We start from the raw sequence: 22,338 nt of genomic DNA on the forward strand, positions 1-22,338 counted from the left end.
TTTTGTTTGTTTTTTTTTGCAAACATATTTAAGTTTGTTTTTTTTTTCAAATATATTTACGTTTTTTTGGTTTTGTTTTTGCAAACATATTTAAGTTTTATTTTTCCAAACATTTACGTTTTGTTGCTGGTTTATTTTCAAACATTTACGTTTTTTTTTTGTTTTTACGTTTTTTTTTTGTTTTTTTTTTGCAGGCATATACTAAATATTTTTGAAATATTTTTCTTTTAGAAAAGTTTGCTTATGCACTTATTGTACCGCGCTATTTTTTTATAGTAGTTTCAAGTAAGATTCAGATTTTACAATATCTTTTTTCAAATATATATAAACACTCGCGGAAAGGGTAAAATAAGTCCAGAAAAAGTAAGAAAAAAGAGGGGGGAGTCCATAAAAAAAAAAGATTAAAAAAAACGTTGATTTTTTTTTTATTATAAGAACGTAAAAAATACTCGCGTAAAAACGGTTGTACCCATAAATATGTTTAAAAGAAAAATATAGCAAAAACATTTAATTTATGCTGGAAAAAAAATTAAAATTTAAAAAAAAATGTAAATGTTTGAAAATAAACCAGAAACAAAACGTAAATGTTTGGAAAAATAAAACTTAAATATGTTTGCAAAAACAAAACAAAAGTTAAATATGTTTGCAAAAAAAAAAAAAAAAAAAACATGTTTAAAATTAAAATATAACAAAAACATTTCTGTTTATTTCAACGGTGCCATCATATACATTTTGTGCTTCCGTAACTGGGTGGACAGACATTAACGCCACCTATAGGCAAACGGAGGAAACAGGCTCTCTCTTTCTTCATGATTACCTATATATATATATATATATATATATATATATAGTATGTTGGTGCAAAATAATGTTGTTTTTGACGTTCAAATATATATCAAAAAGCATTAGTTTTGCAACAACTTAATGTAAATTACAAATAATTAGTTAGATGATTACAGACACTAATGTTTCATGCGTACGCAATAATTAGTGTAACGATTAATGCTAGTCGAAGGTTGGACATCCTAGATACCATCCAGGCAAATACCTCAGATGGATAACACGTAATTGGTCTAGAACTTGTTGGGTTGATTGTCGAATACGAATTACCGTCTGGCATTTTTCCTTTAGTCTCATCGAAACTGAAACAGAGGGGAGACCAGTCCTCTTACTAAAAAAATTGTGAACGGAGGGTTACTTACATATATTAAATGTCATTGTCTGATTTTTAGTTTACGAGTTTTTTTTATTTGTAAACACCATTACTTATAGATGCATAAGCAACCTATGTTCAAAGGTAATTTTTGCAACTAAAGTGAATTTATTGAATTGAAGCAGGCTTCCAATTAAGGAGGAAAACTCGATTGATTGCAAAACTTAAGAGCGGATGATGGATGAGGGATAAAACCGAGAGGGGATGTTCGTTTGATCTTTACGCTTTGCACATTTCATCATCTTGCTCAAAATCAACAACATTCGTTCCCTCGTGAATTCTATTTTTCCCATCACTTAATTATATTTATATATATTCACGTAACATAAAGTAAAAACCAACATTTATTCGAAAGTGCTCAATAGGTACGTATAGCTTATACACATGTGTTCATATATATATATATATATATGTATATTTATATATATATATATATATATTGGAATGTTATTTAAATAATAGACAGATGACGCAAAGTGCTTTCTGACTGCCTAGTTGGTAAAATTATAATTAATGAACTGTTATATTCCCTTATATTGAGTAACATTTTGTTAATATAAATTAAAAAAACAACATTCCTAAAGTGATCAATACTTGCGTATAGTTCATACACATGTGTGCATATATACATACACACACACACACACACACACACACACATATATATATATATATATATATATATATATATATATATATAGTAATGGATATAAGCAGATCACACAAAGTTCTTTTCAGCTGCCCAGTTGAGAAAACTATAATTAATGAACTGTAATATTCCTATATGGACTGAAAAAAATGTACGCTAGGAAACTTTAAACATTTAAGATTACACCAGAAAAGACATAGTATATATTTGTTCCGTATATGTTTCCTAGCGATTAATTAAGCTTGCGTGAATTTCACAAGGATCTCATTTAGTGCGTATAATTATTACCTTAATTCACAAAGAGAATCGATGCATAAGAAGGGTGGCGTAAATCTGGGGTAGGGATAGCAAGTAAAACAGTGGACAAAACTGTCAGTCGATTACGAATGACGTTACGTTTTATTGGTGAGAAAAGAAAAAGCTTTAAAATCAGTCTCTTATAAGAAGTCGTGCGAATGAGACTCCGTCAATAATGTAGAATAATCTAAGCGAAATGTTACTCTAAGTGTCTGCTCGTGTACTTCATTTATTTCAATAAATAAGGAAATTAAAATGAAATAATTAACTAAGATAACATTAGTCTCTCTCGGGGCTGCGTAAATTTTCGTGAAATAAAACAATTTAAAAATTCTCTAGGCACGCGTCTTCTTGTGTACACGTTCTACGTGTAAAGGCGTTTGGACAAAAAAGTTCTTAAAAGCAAACAAAAAATGTGCTTAAGAGACTCACGTATAAACACCCCGCACGTATATAGGGCACAAATCCTTATGTTATTTAAAATGTATGAGGTGACGGTCGTCTACCGGTTAACGGCACGAACTGACAACCTGAATTACCCTAGTTCGAATCCAGTTCTTAATACAAAAATAACTTTTACTTAGGAGGTCGGCAACCTTGACCCGGTCCCTTCAGTAATTTCTGATGTGTTTCTAGAAACAAGTCTAGCTAGAAAAATATCGGAGAAACCAATAATATATTCGGATTCATACGAGATGATGATGATGATGATGATGATGTAATATAGTAACTTTTATATTATTTTCGTTGTGACTTGTGTACTTATAAAATCTTCTCCACTCAACTGCAATGCAATGGAGTCAATTTTGAAATCGATAAGAAATATCTGTTTCTTTCAAACTGCCAAGTTTTGAAAGAGTTACATTTGAGCAAATTGCAAATTTGGCTCAAATCATAAAAAGTAAGGGTTTGCAGGTCAAGAGGTCTAAAATAAATGCTTGAAATGTCAGATAAATGTCTCAAAGGGGTCAGTCAGTTGTAAAAAAGCACTTACAGGATTATATAAAGTTTGTGAAGAGTTGTCTCAAAGGCCAATGATATGAACTCTGTTGTGTTAGGCATGTTGGAAAGTGATGGAAACTCTTGTTTAAAATTATAACAAACAAACAAAAAAATAAGTATTGTTGAGAAAAATCTTTTTCCAGAAGCGATCTGTCGTGTACTTATATTTAAAAAACAATGGTCACAGAAACATAACGTTTAAATTGTTTTCGCAGGGGTGGTAGTGAAATGAAATTCGTATAAGTCAGTATGGTAATACTTTTCTCGCTAGTTTTATTCTGTTGTTGGCAGTAGTTACTCCAATTCTTTTTTTTTCTAAGAAAACAACGCGTACTTTGCCAGCAATACTAAGAGTTGTTTAAAGTTTAAAGTTGTCAGTTGAGTTTTTTTTTAAGAGTGAAGCATAGCGTTCTTTCCAACTATATTTTTTCAAAAAATATTTTTTCTTTGTTTAACATACACTACCAGAGACACCTGCTGTTGCTCGGGATTAAAGGATTATCCACGAACGTTTCATACCTCAATATTTTTATTGTCCGTTTTTCAACTAAATAGATTGCTTGCTTGCTCTAGTAAGGCACCCATCGCGGTGCACCAGACAGAAGCTTCTCATGCTTCCCCGCAGTGACGTAGTCCACAATACATTGTAGTCTACATTGCACTGTAGAGAACCTACTGTTGATTGTATATTATTTTTTTATATATAATGGCTTGAATTGAAGCTTAAAGCGCAAAAGTAAAGTTGTATGCTTCAGCTGTACTCTAAACAGAAACATTCATTTCGAACGCACCCCGGTCATATCAAAGAACATAATGTTTATTTTTTATGCCTAGCTTTTCGGTGTGGCTGTGATAACGGCATGAATTTAAGTTTAAAGTGAAAAAGTCAATTATCATGGTGCAGTTGTTCTTGACGTATGGTCAAATGAAGTAGACCAGCAGGTTCAGGGCGGCGGAGGAGGGGGCCAGTAAGAGAAGGGTACAAATCCGTAGCACTCCTTCTGAAGCAAGGCCTCAATCCATTTGTACTTGTGGGTCGGCGCCGAGTTCTGCTGTCACACCCAGAGTCTGCCAGCGACACCTGATTGAACCAGGGGATCACTACACTCGCATTTGTTTTTGACTTTCAAGCCAACTTCGAAGATATCAGTTCTTATGATGTGGCCTCTACTTGAAACCACACCAAAGACAATTACCTTGACAGGAAACTTCGTTGAACTATGCCCTCAAAAAGTGAACTGCCCAGATTTGCAGTTTGAGGTTCCTGTTGTCATAACTGGGATCAGTAGAAAGCATGAATTGTACAGTAGTGCATCTCCAATCTCGCTCGTTGAACATTGCGTTTCTTTCAAACATGATAGAAGGCTTCAATCATTCTTTGAGTTTGTACACAACTGAACGACTAGTAGATAGTCTGCAACAAAAAAGACGGCTTTCAGCAAACAGAAATGGAATAATGTCGTCTTTTCTAGGGCGACAATTTTATCTTTCCGTCCTGCATATGGACCCTTAATATTACGCAGGGTCGAGTACAGTCTGAAAAAGTAACTTTTCGTAGAATTGTTGTTTCTTATTTTGCAATGAGCACAAAGTCAGTCTCAAATATACGGGACTAGGTGTGATGTGTAAGTTATGGGCGAATGAAGGAAAAGTCAACTGCGTCATCATTAGGGTTATGACAAGAGAATATTCTTTCCGTTATTTTGACTATATAGTATATATCCAACACAGTTAGACACAGGTAATCAATCGAGAACGACATCACTCTATATAAAACATATAAGATATTAACTGATATATACTCGAGAGTCAAAATAATGAAAAGAACATTCTCTTGTCATAGTCATCATCTAACTTTTATTTATTTTTATGCGGGCTTTTTATCAACTCTTATCCGGACTTATCAGCTATGAGAATTGAAGAAAGAAAATCGTAATTATTCAAAAAAAAAATATATATATATAACAACCTCCCTATTAATCGTTGTGTGATATGTTTTCTTTTCTTCGAACTCAAGATTGTTTCAAGAAAACTCCTCTTGAAACTGTGAAGTCCATAAAGGGAAATGAAAGAACAGAGGAGGGAATCATTCCTATAGAATAATTTCGGCATATTTTCGTTTTAGTGTCTCGGCGTACGTCTCACCTCAATTACTGATACATTTTCGTTTGAAAACCTTTTTTTTTATTATTTGTTAAACGCAAATGCACATTTATTTATTATCTTTTCTTTCTGATGAATACAGGGTGACCCCCCCCCAAAAAAAGCTAAATGGAGGTCATCTAGAACGTATGCTGTAGAACGGAGAAAAAAGGCCAAATACCCTAGTGTTTTGATGTGATGTCTTGAATATAATAAACTAGTTATGACCAAAGTTTCATTTCATTCGGACAAAACACTAAGAAACTAATTAGAGTTGAGGCTCGTTTTCTTTTGTTGGGTCACCCTGTATAAATTATTCAGTATTTATTATTTTTATTGTTCTACCACTGCTTTAACTCTATATCTCATTCTCATAATGTTTCGACGATGTAAGCCCGACTATTTTCCAGGTGTAATATGACAATGGTTGCTATTGGTGAATTTTGCAAAGAATGATTTGTTTTCATTTCGTTGGGATCCAAAATGCCTGTGTTTATCAAATGGAAAGATCGTCGACTAGTTCAGTTAGAATTCTTTCGAGCAAGACATATGGCGCTACGGTCAAAACAACGTAAAAATTACGCATCTCCTTAAGTGAAAATGTTTCTGTGGAACGAACCGTACACACACTTTGTAGACGAAGGTGGTCAATCTAGGGCGTCATATAGTTAACCACCGTCATATCCCTCTTGGTGTTCATGATGACCGTTCAATATGACGTAGCATAACCGCAGAATTACTGTTCATACGAGAGAAAGAAATAGGCAAAGTTGGGTGGTGTTTTTTGTGTATTAAGTTGCTAGTGGAACGGCACAATCACGTTGACGGCACAATAACGTTGACACACCGGTTCTCGTCAGATCACCGAAGTACAGCAACGTTGAGCCTGGCCAGTACCAGTTTGGAGAACATTTGGGAAGACTAGGAGCTGTATGTTCTTTCTGCTTATCTCAGCGTTGGTTCCTGTCGTCCTGAACCTTCACTTGCCACTGGTATTCAACAATGTCGAATTAGAAGATGTGTGGTTGGAGATTGCGCAACTCTTGCCACAAAAATTTCACGCGCAGGCATTCTTACAGTGGTATCCATAGCCTGTCAAGACTGATTAAAGCCTCATTACTAAGTTGATAGTAATTGAAATATCGACGTTTCTTTTATTGTCAGAAAAATGACAGTTAAAAGTGTGGTCGACATCTTCACTCGATCCATTTCTTTCTTCGAACAAACGTTTAATAGACAATTTCGTAGATAGTTCTAGATTTGACAGTTTCTTGGCACGCATAGATTTGATTGGTCATTTTATGCCGTTATTCTACGCATGCGCACTTCATTTGAACTGCCATCGTAAAATACGTTGTTATATGATTTAAAGAGGACGCTGACATTAGTGACAGCCGGTGAGAACACGTTTGTTTTATTACAAGCAAAACAGATCGTAGCATTAATTATATCTTTTAATAATATTAATTTACTTCTTTTTGGCTTGTAATGCTACTCTACACTTGGATATCATTTTATTTCTAGGAACTTCATTTACTCTTCACAATCCAAGACACGTTCTAATTTAAGCAGCGTGCGCTGGCTCCCATCCTCCCGCGTTAATAATCTAAACCGCTCTCCAATAATTTACTGTTCGCCAAAACACTTAAAATGACGGATGGACCTAATTACTTCAACCTTGCGAGCTGCAATAATGTCATTAACGAGTCAGCTGCATGCGATACGTGAGGGCGAACGCATCCGCCACATTTGAATAGGCGGCTGTTGGCAGACATATTGCCGACAATGAAGACTTTATCCTGCAGTTTAGCGTCCATAAAGCGTGTCACATGGCCGGATATCACTGTCATTCCCGTTAAGCCAAGATAACAGACCGAGAATTGCAGTTGTACGTAACACATTTACTCAGGAATAGACCCGTTGATTCTGCATATTTAAGCCGACCTCATTTTTTAACGTTTCGAAAATTATTCAAAATATATACAACGAGCTTCGTATATATCTATTTAGATAAAGTTAGATATGTGTGCATGTCTACATCTTTCTATTTACAAGATTTACGCATGCACTAATTAACCAATCATTATATATTTTAGAACAAAGCTACTATGCATAAGTATAAGTAGCATAGACTATATTTAGTTTAATTTAGTTTTGTGGGAAGGGGATCCAAAAGATAGAAATTCTTTGTCAAAATTCAGACACCTTTGATTTTAATAATAAGTATTCCACATCAATTAATAAATATTATCCGTTTATATTTCGTTCTGATATTTAAGTGGGGTTTCCTTCGCATACATAATATTGACACCAATTCTAATTGAAAATCTATCTATCTATCTATCTATCTTCTATACTCCTATAAATTCGTGTTTCATTTGTGTGTATTGATATTCATATTAAACCCCCCTCTTTTCTATTTATTTAAAAAGAATATACAATTTTCTTATATATGGGTCATGGAATTGAATTCATCTGCAAAAGATCTAGCTAATTTGCATATTCTTTTAAAGATTCATTTTAATTAATTCCCTATTAGTTTTTTTTCAGTTTTCTTATAGGATGATCATCTTTAGTTAACTAATACGTGTAATTATATTCATGCAGATATTCTACATGATTTATACTTGCATAATATTTGCGTAAAAAGTTTACAGGAAACACAATATTGTTTCAATATATATTTATGTATACGTATATATTTTTGTTTAATCTATCTATCTATCTATCTATCTATCTATCTGCCTGTCTGTCTATATACATTTCCCTACGAAATAACTCTGTCACTATAAGCCTACAGATTCGAAATTTGATATACAGATTACTGAGATTTGGAAAAATCTATGTGATTAGTTTTCAGCCATAAATTGGCGATTAAGTGGTCAGAGTTAAACGATTTGACCTTTGAGAACTCTACCAAACTCCTCCGACAATTTTGGGTGTAAACACTTGAAATGTTAGATATAGGTTCCTTGGATATGGATCTAACTTAATAACTTGATTAGAGCCACAAACAATAAATGTTAAGGGGTCATAATAGGAGTCAAAGTTTTAAAAAATTTTACCTACGCGATTTCTTCCAAATTACTCAGACAATTTCTGGTCTAAACATTTGAAATTTTACATAAAGGGTATTCAGAGATAGGGCAAGCTTTTTAATCGGTTTGGGTCGAAAATTTTTAGTTACCAATATATAAATGTATGTATGTATGTTTGCATGTGTGCCTAAACCTTTCGATAGAGGCGACGGAGTTTACAAAGATCAGTATTGTTTTGAAGTTCGACCTTTCATACGACAAATATCGAAAAATTGGCGCTAAAAACATTAATATCTTCACCTTCAAATTGGCACTTTTCTACAGAGGGGTCGTTTTTTCGCCGATATTTTTGAAAGTCATCATCTCCTTTCTATTGTCTAGCCTTAATTAAAACCTACGTCATTTCCGGTTTGGCGGTGGTCGTAACGACAAAGACGTCAAGTTTCCCCCCCCCTTTCTTTTCGTCCTTCGCGGTACGGATTCGAGCCTTCCTTTCTACTACCACGTTTTTTTTTAATCAACACACATATCCAAATACCCGGGCAACGCCGGACTGAAATGCTAGTCTTCTAACTATATATCTATAAAAGTGAACGTGTCTGTGTGTGTGTCTGTGTGTGTGTCTGTCTGTGTACATTTCCCTACTCAATAACTTTGTCAATTTTTAGTCTACAGACTCGAAATTTGATATACAGGGTACTGAGATTTGGGAAAAATCTATGCGATCGGGTTTGGGCCAGAAATTTGGCTGTTAAGGGGTAAAAGTGTTACGATTTGACCATTGAGAACTCTACCAAACTCCTCCGACAATTTTGGGGTCAACGAACTTGAAATTTTAGATATAGGTTCTTGGACATGGATCAAACTAAATAACTTGATTTGAGCCTAAAACAATACATGTTAAGGGTCATAATAGGAGTCAAAGTTTAAAAAATTGACCGCTTCTTTGTTGGTTTTTTTTTTTTTTGCTTAGCGTACACCTCCAAACACCCGGGCAACGCCGGGCACCCATGCTAGTATATCTATAAAAGTGAAAATGCCTGTATATGTGTGTGTGTGTGTCTGTGTATATTTCCCTACCAAATAACAATTTTCGGTCTAAGAGACTCGTGATTTGACATAAGGAGTATTGAGATTTGGGAAACACGAGGTCAAAGTTCAACGATTTGACCTTTGAAAACTCTACCAAACTCCTCCTCCAGTTTCGGGTCTAAACACTTCAAATTTGAGATTTAGGTTCCTTGGACATGGATCAAACTTTATAATTTGATTTAAGTCCGTGTGTACATGGGCTACCGATGTATATGTCCACGTACCTATGTATACGTGTGTGGATGTGAGAGTATATGTGCCCGCTGCCTGCTGTCCGCATACGTATGAGAGAGCGTGCAGCTGTGTATATATGTCGATGTATGTGTTCACAAGTATTGGTATCTGTGTGTGCACATGCGCTTGCATGTATGCGTGGGGATGCAGGTATGCCTGAATCAATATGTGCACATGTGCCAGTGTATACGCCTCCTTGGGGGTAGGGGCGTCGATGTGTGTATGTATCTGTGTATGTGCGCATCCATGCTTGCGCACACGTACCCAATTTTAGCACCCTAGGGAAATTTTGACGTAAGCGGGAGCGACGCGGGTGTCTATGCATGCATGCGCACATATGTGCATATATTTGCACGCCAGGGCGGTGATGTATGTGTACATGTGAACGTTTCTTTCAGTATATATGTGTGTACGTGCGCATGTGTGTGCCCGCGTGCGTGGCCGCTAGCTAACCCTCTCCAAACAATTAACAAGAAATAAAAACTAAATAAACCGAATCATAGTCCCCCCCGCCTCCGGAAATAAGCGAACACCCAACAGGTCAAGACATACTTATCAAGAAATCATCTCACCAACGAGACGCCAAAAACTTTAACATTAAGACTCAAATTTTAAAGTAACCCCTCTCCTCCTAACCCCACATATTCCCCTACTCCCTTCATGTATACCTATGCCCTCAGCCAAACCAGAAATTAACTTCCCAGACCCTCCCCCACAAGTTCCTTAAACTCCAAAACTAAAACATTACCGACATACCAAGCACCCCCTCCCACCTTTCCCCCTTGCTCCCTTCCTCTCTCTTTTTTCCCCGCTCTTCTCGCACCCATCCCCTGTTCACTCTTTCACTCTTTCATCCCATAACAACGAACATTTTTGTAAAAGTCTGAGGAAGCTACAGACGGCCAAAAAACGGCCGGGTAGATGAAACATAAAATTAACTTAACAGAAAGATACGGTAATTATGTTATCATGAAGCGAAGGCTTATTATTCATGATTAAAAGTAAAATACGTAAAATACATTTAAAGAGGGGGGAAGAAAAGGAGGGAAGAAAAATAAAGAAGGGATAATATACCCGTTTCGCCCTCGAGAAATCCCTGGATACAGCTTTTTAAAAAGCGAGAACGAAGCCGGTCAACTGACTCCCCTCTTTATTTTCCTTTCTTCTTCTTCTTCTCACCTTTTTTAAAGCGAGTTTTACGTATTTTAGTTTGAATCATGAATGATCAAAGTCTTCACTTCATGCTTGCAATATTTAAATTTTGTATCCCTCATAAAATCATAAAATATTTATACTAGCAGGGAGACGGACCTTTAACGGTGTTGAATGTGGATCAGTGATTGTGTCACACTCCCGTATTTTTATTGTCATCAAAATCGGTGAGATCGCCTGTTTTTCGATCAAATCGATTGATTGTCTGATCTAGTTGGGAATCCATCGCGGTGCATGTAAAGGAAACTTACATGCCTCCCGCAGCGAATAAGTAAATTATATTTTACATTACACTGTACAGAATCTACTGTTGATTTTACCAACTTATTTTTATATAGAATTGCTTGAATTAAAGTTCAAAATGCAAAAGTCAAATATCATGCTTTAATCAGTAGCATTCACCTGCCATATCAAAGAACATACTGTTCATTTCATATGCTTGCCCTTACTGCTTCGGCGGTGATAATGACTGGAATTTAAGTTTAAATTGCAAAAGTCGTATCATGGTTCAGTTGGGTTTTTAACAGAAATATTTCGAACGCGCTCCTGTCATATTAAACCACCTGCTGTTGATTTGACAAATCCGCCCTTTCGACTTGTGGGTTATAAAACTTCCCTAATGCAGTTGTGATATTTTTGACCTGTGAAATCCAAAACTCCGATTCCTTGACGTTATTCTCGCGTTGGCTACGCACAGTTCAAATATTTCAAAGTACAACCGCTAGAAACAACGCGTGGCTCTTTACAAACAAACTTATTTCTCCAAATTTACAACATGGCAAGAAAGAAGAAAAGAAAAAAAGAAACAACACACTGAAGATGGAGTATACCTCTGAAATATATTTGTGAAAAATTTCAAACAAGTTAAATATTTGTTTATTTTCCTAATATTACTTTGTATTTGGTTTTCAAGCGCACTGGACGCGTATTTTATCATATATATATATATATATATATATATATATATATATATATATATATATATATGTATATATATATATATATATAATATTCCGAATTTTATTATGTTCATACAATTGAGAATTCGATAATCGTTTATGTACCAACGAATTTTAAGTCAGTATAAGGCGACTTAATTGTAAGCTTCAAAATTAACCGTTTTGTTTAATCGAGCATTCGTATATTATTTTTACAAAATCAAGACAACAAAGGTTGGATTGATAGCAACAAGTAGTGTATTTCCATTGTTCGTTACAAAAGTTTCGCAACCATACGGACAATTTCAAACCTTATATCGTTTAAAAATATTCACAAGAATGGCCTCTCTTCAGACGTTGGGAAAACACTTTTTAATGAAGAATATACAATCCATTTCTCTTTTAAGGAAAACTATGTGATAAAAAATGTACCTACATTTCTTCCTTCAGAGGTTTTTCCGTTTTCTGTTTGTTAGGGATTTTTGTATATCTACCTATTTTCGCATCTCTATTTTTAAATGTTTCAATCGATTATTCATTTTTCCTAGCAATCAATTCATTTTATTTAGGTTATTACTATTTTTCTCTAAGTTATTAATTCAAATTTATTTATTTATTTTATTTTCTCAATTCCGGACCTGATATTTTACGTTCGTACCATATTGTTTTGATTCTGTGTTAATTTCGTATTTAATAATGATATTGGCGATTTACAATTATATCGGCATACTTATTTCTGTAATTTGAAAGCTGGTTGTTTTTCAAATTTATTCCAGAATGAGAACGGGGTTAGTGTTACTTTTTATTCAATGCTAGCTCAGTTTGCATTTTTAAATTTGTGATTTAATTTTTTTTTTTGACTTCGTTCAAGTCTATTTTGATTTACGATTATCAGTTAATTTTGATGTTGTAAAATTTTCACCTTTTGCCATTTACTAAGTTGATCAATTCCTATTTTGGTGTTTTGATTTATTTATTAGTTAATCATCCCCGTTTAATTTTAGGCTAAGATGTTCAAATTATAAGTTTATTACGTACATCTATACTGTTATTTTGATTTATTTCCAAAGTTTTAACCTAAGTGTGCCACAAGGCTTAATGTTCTGAGATTACTGTTGGCTCTAATTTTTTCCTTATGTCATTAATTTCAATTCAAGATTTAAGTTCTTAAATTCTTTTCCAACTATAAGCATTCTATTTATAAATATTCTATTTATAAATATTTTATTTAACTCCACTAAGTATTCCTCCAATGGAAGTAGTGGTCCTCCTTGGCTTTTTAATTTAAAACAAATACATTAATTACTAAGCTAGGAGTTTTCGCGTTTTATTTATGTAAACTCAGTATTTATTAGTCCCTCACTTTTATTTCTTAGATTGTTCTTCTAGTGTTAAATTTATATTGCTAATCTCTGTTAAGCTTCAGATTTGCTTTCTAAATGTGATCCATTTATCATATATATTTTATTCAATTTTAACACTGGCCTTTGACTTAAAACCTTTCTTATGTATTGCGTACGTAAATTCTCGTTTCATGTTAATATTTTACCCTTAGTATATTTTGTGGATTTTGGAAAATAATTATTTCAGCTAGGTTTTAGACGTGATAGCCTTTTGTTTAATATTTCTTCTTTAGAATTCACTATATAGTATGCTTCCCGTAAACACAGACTGCATCTTTTTGATTTACCAGGTTTATACTTTCTACCTTTATCTACTATTGACCATTTTAATTCAGACTCTTTTTTGTTTTTATGTAGTTCGCTAACCCAATCACCTAATGCAGTTGTGTTCCTCTTTTTAGTTCTAACATTAATTTTTGTTCCATCTCCCCTTCTATCATTATAACCTTCCCTATTAGTTTCATTCTCCGGTTCATTTTTGAAGGATGCAACATGGTTTCTGAATCTTTCCTTGAAGTAGCACTCCGTTGCTCCGATATATCTTCTTACTATTATCAGCCTTAATCTCACATTTGTACACTATTTCTGAGGTTAAGCATTTGTTCTTCAACGAACAATTGCTAGGTGCTCTGCAATTGCAGTTTCTCTCTAAATTCTGTTCTCTTGATACTGCCTTATTATTATTCCTTATTTTGCTTGTTTTCCTGTAATTAGAGCGTATTACAGTGTTGGCTAAGTTGGCGGAGGTGGAGAAAGAGAGTTTTACTGAGTTCCTATTAATTAGTTTGCTTAATCCATTCTCAGGTGGGAATTTGTTTTCAATTGTACTGTGAAATTCCTTAGGGATATTGTTTTGGATATGCTCGCTAAACGGCGGATTAAACCAAATCTGTTTCTTGCGTCTGTTTCTCTTATTCATAGTACCCACCTCATCATTACCTGTTTCACTGTTATTATTATCCTCCTGATTTTTCTTTTGATCCTTATTACTGTATCTATCGTTATTTTTTAGTTTATTACTTGCTCTCATTGTCATGTTGTACGATATTGTGCAGATTAGTTTCCATTACTGCTTGCTCTTTTCGTGTATTCTATTTTCACATGGAACCCCGATCTGTGTAGAGCTTCATTGTAATAATCTTTGTTTTTGACAAAGAGACTCTCGTTCTTTGATAGTTCAGATATTCTTTTAGAAATATTAGGGATGAGTGTATTCTTCATGCACTTGCGATCATTCCATTGATAATGTGACGTGCCCCCTTCTGATGTTTTCTCAGATCGCGTGGAAGTCCGCTATGGATGCTACACGCCAGTCCGTATTTAATTGACTTCCTCCATCCAAAAAAGAGCATTTAAACCGAGGGTAACAATTATTCGCTCTCTTCTCTGACTTAAACACGGTTTATAGGCTTGTGTGTTGTATAAAATAAATTCCAGATGGATAGATAGGTTCATTTACCGATTCGCCGTTAGTTGCTGCAAAAGATAGGAGGTCAGAAAAGTTTCGACATATTTCTAACGTGAAAAGATAATTAATTCAACATGTATATATATATTTCTTTTTGAAGTTCATAAAACATGTTGTATTAATTATCTTTTCATGTTAGAAATATGCCGAAACTTTTCTGGCCTCCTATCTTTTGCAGCAACACACGGCCAATCGGTAAGTGAACCTATCTATCCATCGAAAATTTATTTTATATAACACACACGCCTATATACCATGTCTAAATCAGAGGATAGAGCGAATGGTTATGTTTTTGAAACGGTTCATATGTGTTATCGTCATGGGACTGTTTGTAGTCGATACTAAAAAAATCTTCATACTGACGAAAATAGCTTCAAATGATTTACCTTTTCCCGTAGCAGAAAATGTGGTAGTATTATCAGTAGACGTATTATTTGTTATTACTTGAGTAAGCAGCTATTTTGTGTGCTGTTGATTTTCATATTGCTCATCATCTAGTCTCATTATTTGTTCTTGTTATCTTTCATCTGAGCGTTTCTGGTGTTCAAATAATTGTTGTTGATCTTGTCGTTGTCTTTACGCGTTGTTGTTGTTGTTGTTGTTGTTGTTGTTGTTGTTGTTGTTGTTGTTGTTGTTGTTGTTGTTGTTTAATTTGCAGTTTTAATAATATATACAATGTATTTTGTAAGGAGCTCATTTTTTACGATGAGTAAAATATGAAATTTACAGAAATTTTACAAAACAGTGTTCAGATTAACAATTGTCTTTATAACAACTGGGAGAAAAGTGAACAGTATTTCGTTTCCTTTAATACCTTTGCAAACAAACGTTGAACATATAGTTTTAAATTCTTTAAAACTATATTTCTTCCAAATTAAAATGTATTTTTCATAGATGAGACAAAATATATATGTCAACAGAAATAGTCATAAATTTTTCAAAGAAAATGTATTTTCTCATAGGACAAAAAATATGTTGACCGTGGCGAAAAAGGCTTATAATCGTAAGTTAAAAAAAAGTTCGCTGGCATACTTATTTAATGATGTGAGGAAAAAACGAATAGTTTGTATCGTGTTTCTCTTTCTGTTGAATTTACGCGTACGCCAAGATGTCGCGAAGAGAAGAAGAAAAGATGAAATATTTTTACTTTCCACGAGTTTGCAATTCAAACTTATATGTCCACGTGTTTATGTGGTTTTCCCAAGTTCCTCTTTCTCCTTTCTTCAATGTTTTCTGAAAACTTATCTGGTTTAATTCAGCTTTCCGCCGTGAGTTCTTTTGAATGCTGCGGTAATTTTTTTTTATTCCAGTTAGTTCTGAAAGTTCGAACTCCGACGTCGCTACTGCTATAACTCCGTTAAAGTGTTACAAAAATAAAAACAGAACGCCAAAATTAAGTTACAACATGTATTGTAAAGCATACTGACAAGTGGGTGTTCTTTGTAGCCGACTGGATATCAACTGACATTAGTCTTCCGGTATTTATTGAGATTGGACTACTCTATCAGTATGTAACATAGGTTAGTTTTGCCACAACAAAAATCAATTCCTATGTTTTGCAAATTCTAAAGCAAAACGTTTTGCATTTAATAAAAAACTTCTTGGAAGATTTCAAAGTGCTTAAACCATAAACAGTGTAAGAGTTTCTGTTACCCAAAAGCCTACACGTTCTTCCTTAGTATTATCTGGTAAAACGTTCGCAACAAGTCTACACACTGATCTGAAATGGCATCTTTACGAATACATAATTGCTTAGAAAGAGAACGAACTTTTTTTGGTGAATAAAAAACAGACAACTCAAAATCCGCAGCAAGCAATGTCAAATAAAACAGTTCCTATTTCTCTAAAAAAAGTTAAACGAAATCAGTAAATATTTCATAAGGTATTTAATATATTGTTATAATACTACAAACAAATTCAAAACACAGAAATAATGACATTTTATTTATTTATTATTTTATGCCATAAAATAATAAATTATAATGGGATTTTTTAGGCTGACACTGTTTGCTGTCGTCTTCAAGTCACCTGTTCTCCTAATCTACTGGCTTTCCTCAAAAAGGTTCTTGTAATGACACCTTGAGTTATGTAAATCGTATCCAGCAGTTTATTGCGAATAGTGAAGACTATATATAATGGCATAATTTAAAAATCCAACCATTGTAACAATCTATCTAAACGGCAGTAGTATTAATTTTCCATAAATCCTGTTTTCCTTTTATTTTTTATTTTTCTAAATGTTGCAGAAAATTCGCAAAAACTGAATCCAAAACCTCGAAATTTTTACCACCTAGAACTACTAAAAACCAGTACATCGGCCCGACAGATAACAGGCCACAGAAATGGCTCAGTTCCCATCGTATTGACAGCTGACAATCTCAAAGCAACTAAAGAATGTAGGTACATAGGCATGGATTACTAACTCGTGAAAACATCCATATGCAACTAAAACTTGATTTTATTTGTGTTATTTTCCCATGGGATTAACTGGATAATGTCATCGTTATGATGCCATCTATTAAAACAGTAGAACATAGCTGTGCATAGATTTTGACCTCACTAAAGTATAACGTTATCCTGTGAAACAGTGATGAGGGTTAATTGTGACCAGTAAATGACGTCACAATTATGTGACGTCATCCACCAAACTACAGAGAAAAAATGAATGGATCCTTCAAGACGGTTCACGGGTCTTCTACTAGACGAATCGTATAAACCCCTAAAGTCTGGTATATACTAAAAACGGATGGTGTAATGAGACTGCGATTTCCAAACTAAACTTTTTTCGTAACTGTATTTCTTTATATAACAAATATCGAAAACCAATATTGAATCGATTAAATATATATCGATGGGAATATTAAGAAATTAATTTTGTATCGATTTCTTTTACATCCTGATTAGAAATAAAAGTGGTTTCCTTTCATCAAGCTTTGCATAACGTGGCAATCTAAAAAAAAATATTAGATATTTATTAGATTACATTGAATTAACCTGAATCAAATTGTATAAAACAAATTCGTGGGAAGGTTCGAATATTCACTTTTATATCTGGTTTTCTTCCACTTTTTCTGTTTTTTTTTTCTAAACACCTGCAAAATGGTTGCAGTGTAGACTATTTTCGATAAGCAGAAGTATTTTCCAATCAGGTGGAACGAGTTAATAAATGAAATTAACGAAATAGAGATGAATTTAAAATAATAATTAATTAGATTTTACATTATACTTATTATTAGAATACCCGTCCCAGGAAAGGTAAAATCAATTCTCTGAACAAAATAATTGTGAACTACCGTTACAAATATTAAAACCAATATTAAATGATATTTAACTGTATGTTTAGAATCCTTATTCCTTGTTTCCTATTAATCGAATTATTAAGGAAGCTGTTCTCGTTTTATATGTTATTCTCATCAGGTTTTGCCTACTGTAATAAAGGCCATTCTTTCGTGTGCGTCTCGTTGAACGCAGGAATATTTACATTGAACTCGGGAATCTATAGAGATTTTAAACGATATACTTTATTTAATGTATATGTTAACTGCGTCTACTAAGAATGCAATTAGAAATCGGTTATAACGTCTACACGGTCATTGCTGATAGAACTAGATGAAGCCAACCCTGTAGATTAAATAAACTCTTCCGTTAAAAATATAGTATGAATTCTCGTGTTCGGAATAACGATTCTAAAGTTCGACAAGACGCTTCTAAAGAAGATTACACCGACTGAAACGCGTGAAAATCACCGAAATAATGACAGTAGTCTATATAATCAAATAATCTAATATATATATATATATATATATATATATATATATATATATATATATATATATATTAGTTAGAGTTTGTTCGCATTTTGTTGTTATTATTATTATTATTATTATTATTATTATTATTATTATTATTATTATTATTATTATTATTATTATTATTGGCTCACAAGGAGCTTTCACACAGCTTTTCAGAGATCTTTCCCTGAAAACACTCTGTGGTGTTCTTATATATATATATATATATATATATATATATATATATATATATATATATATATATATATATAACTCATTGAAACAAAATATATATATATATATATATATATATATATATATATATATATATACATATATATATATATATATATATATATATTAGATTATTTGTGTATAGTCATATAAGCTTCCTGGACTTCTTTTCCATATGAGTCAGTTATTCTTTGGTCTAGCTTATGAACGGTCCAGGTTAGCTTACTAGTGGTATTGTCCATTTGTATATACTTTTTTTTAGCTTCCAACTGTATAATTTTGTTTCAATGAGTGTTCTTGTTCTTCTTATGTATACTTCTCCATTTTTTTATCATTTCTGCTGATTTGCTGGTGTTTGCTTCCAGAACTCCGATATATTTGGAGGTATCATATTCCTCAGGTTTCCGGATCTTCCATTAGTTACTATGATGAAGAGAATTGGTGTTGGGAACCCCTTGGAAGATACCTTTTTGTATTTACATCTTAATTATGTATTGTTATTCAGCTTCCAGTTCAAGTTTTCTTGTTCTTTTGTTTGTTTTTTTCTTCAATCAAATTGATAATCTTATTGTGTATTTCGTACGTCCAAAAGCACTCTATTAGCCATGGTTAAGGGATCTTGTCAAACGCTTTCTTGTAGTCGAATCGTACTACGACTGTGTTGTTTCATACGTTTTGCCTCATTCAGAATTTTGGGTATATGTATTCATTCCCCCTGTTCGATTATTAAAGGTGTAGCAAATCTATTCTCTTAGTTGTGCTGTAAGGTTGTTGGTAAACACGTTTTAGCTCTAGTTAGTTGGCGCGGTTCCCTTTTCATTTTATTTTGTATTTGTATAGTTTTACCTCTGCTAATACATTCTGGCATGTCTGTTTCGTGGATATAGTTTGTTATGTTGTGAATAAGTCTTTTGTGTAGTGTCGTGAATTGTTTTTGAACAGGTATGCGTGTATTCCACGTAGACTGCTGTTGTTTTTCATTGTTGTTACGGTTGTCTCAATTGTTTTCTTTGCTGATTTCGTATTATATTCCATCTTCGATTTCCATGCAACTCTTCTTTCATATTCTTCGTCCATTTGTCATTTTTATTGTGGTCTCTCATTGTTTTCAAAGGTTTTACTTATTCTGTTCATATTTCTATCTGCATCGTCTTAATCATCTTTCTTTTTCTGTTATGTTTTTGCTTCAGTTCTTCGTGTTTCTCGTTTATTCGCTGTCAAGTATATTTTCACTCTTTGAAACTTTCTCTTTAATCCTATTTATTGTTTTTGCTTCGTTTTTAGGTTTTTTATCTAAGTTTCCGGACTGACTTCCCACCCATGTTTTGTCGTCCTATTTTTCCGGCTTTGTTTCCACTTTAACTTTCATACTTAGCGTCTTAGATTGTTTAAGTACGTAGTCGTTTATGTTAAAGTTTATGGAAGGAGTTTGTTCGCATTTTGTTATTATTATTATTATTATTATTATTATTATTATTATTATTATTATTATTATTATTATTATTGGCTCACAAGGAGCTTTCACACAGGTTTTCAGAGATCTTTCCCTGAAAACACTCTGTGGTGTTCCCTGGAAGCTGAGTGACAAAACGCGTCCCCAGGTTTCCAGTACTCCTTTCTATAACATTTGCAAATAAATTTGCATTATCGCAACAGCTGCTTACGATTGATTTCTCGTTGCAACAACCATTGGAATTTGCTGGGATTGAGAACTTATAGCTATGTGGTTTTGTGTGGTATCAGCCTAGACGGGTGACATCATTTTTAAGAAAGTGCAAGAGTTTATATATATATATATATATATATATATATATATATATATATATGTACAGTCATGGTCAATCCAGGATACCCAAATATTTATAATAATTATGTTCGCTAAGATTACTTAATTTCCTCATAGTTGCGCAGTTCACTGCCCTCGGATGTCTCCAGTTTTCCTATTTTCATCTCTAGCAGTGCACACTTTTTCAGTTCCAAATATTATTTCAATGTCCTGACAGGAAATTCTGAGTCATGTTTATCAGCTTTTCCAGTGTTTTTGTTTTGTTTTTGTTTTGTTGTTATTTTTTTATTTTTTTATTTTTTATTTTTATTTTTTTTTTGTTTTTGTTTTGTTTTTGTTTTGTTGTTATTTTTTTATTTTTTTTGTGTGTGTTTTGCAAATAGCTTGCCGTTGTCCATATACACGCCGTAGGTTAGTATTTGTTCTGTGTTTTTAAATTGTATCCGATATTACATTTTCTTAACCATAATAAACAGTAACTGGGATTGGGAGTCCGCTTGGGAGATTCACCGCTGTTATCTTATCTAACTTAAGTCTTGTCCTGCAGTTGTCAGTCCCAGCGCCTATGTTGTCATTTCTTTTTTATATAAGATAAATAATCTTGTCGGATATCTTGTATAGTAGTAGTAGTAGTAGTAGTAGTAGCAGTAGCAGCAGTAGTAGTAGTAGTAGTAGTAGTAGTAGTAGTAGTGTAACTTTTCTGATCCAATTGGCACTGCCATCATCTCCATCTTAATGTTTCGGATATTCCAATCTGCATTTTAAAACTCTCATGTTCGTTTTAAATATTAGTATTACAGTTGAAATAGTAGTAGTAGAAATGATATCAATGTATGTCACTCACAGCATATCAAAGGTACTTAATATCAAGTCGTTATGGAACCCATAAGGGCCCAACGGATACAAACATAAATGCTAAATACAGGGTGGAACGATAAAAGTGTCGGCCTAAAGAAAACAACACTACAGCGTTATTTTAAAACTGTTATTGAAAAAATCAATTCAGGTAACTTGATTATGAAGTAGAGCTGATATTTATTTAATGTAGCCTTAATTGTCGCCCCGATAAAGGTCCGGAACTTATAACATGCCTTTTCCACAAGCGTCGGTAAGAGCTCGGTGAATACTCGGCGTATGGCGACAATCATGATAGCTTTGGCCTTGCAGGAATTCATGTTGGTGATGTTCTCGGCGTATGACCAAACGAAATAGTCCAGCAGGTTCAGGTTCCTGAAGAAGGTGGGGTCACCGAGAGAAGTGTACAAAGGATGGGTCTCTTTGGACTTGTGAGCGGATGCAGAGTCCTGGTGCCACACCCAAGATCTGTCAGCGGCTACCTCATTACACCAGGGGATCACAATACTCTTCAGCACATTCAGGTGCTCTTTCGTATTGACTTCCAAGCCGACGTCGAAGATGTGTATGGCATGATAGGGTCACTACTTGAAACCATGAAAGACCATAACCGTGGCCAAAAAAACTTGTTTTCATCACTCTGGTCATGTACTTGTTATTTCTTGACAATCAAGCGATGCACTTTGAGGGTGCTGGCAATGGTACTGTTGTCATAACTGTGATCGGTAGAGAGCATTAATTGTACAGCGGCGCATCTCCGATCTCTCTAGTTGAACGTTGTGTCATTTTTATACAGGATAGAAAGCTTCTATCGCTATTGGGATTTGTACTACACAACTGGCCAAATAGTAGATGGTCTGCAATTAAAAAGACGGTTTTCATCAAACGGAAATGGAATCATGTTGCCTTTTGTGGGCGATAATTTTATCGTTCCACCCGTAATAATAAATAGATTGTTATTGCTAATCTAGAAGTGAATCATTT

This window comes from Euprymna scolopes, chromosome 15 (assembly GCF_053919585.1).
Source record: "Euprymna scolopes isolate OS-2025 chromosome 15, ASM5391958v1, whole genome shotgun sequence".
Classification (NCBI taxonomy): domain Eukaryota; kingdom Metazoa; phylum Mollusca; class Cephalopoda; order Sepiida; family Sepiolidae; genus Euprymna; species Euprymna scolopes.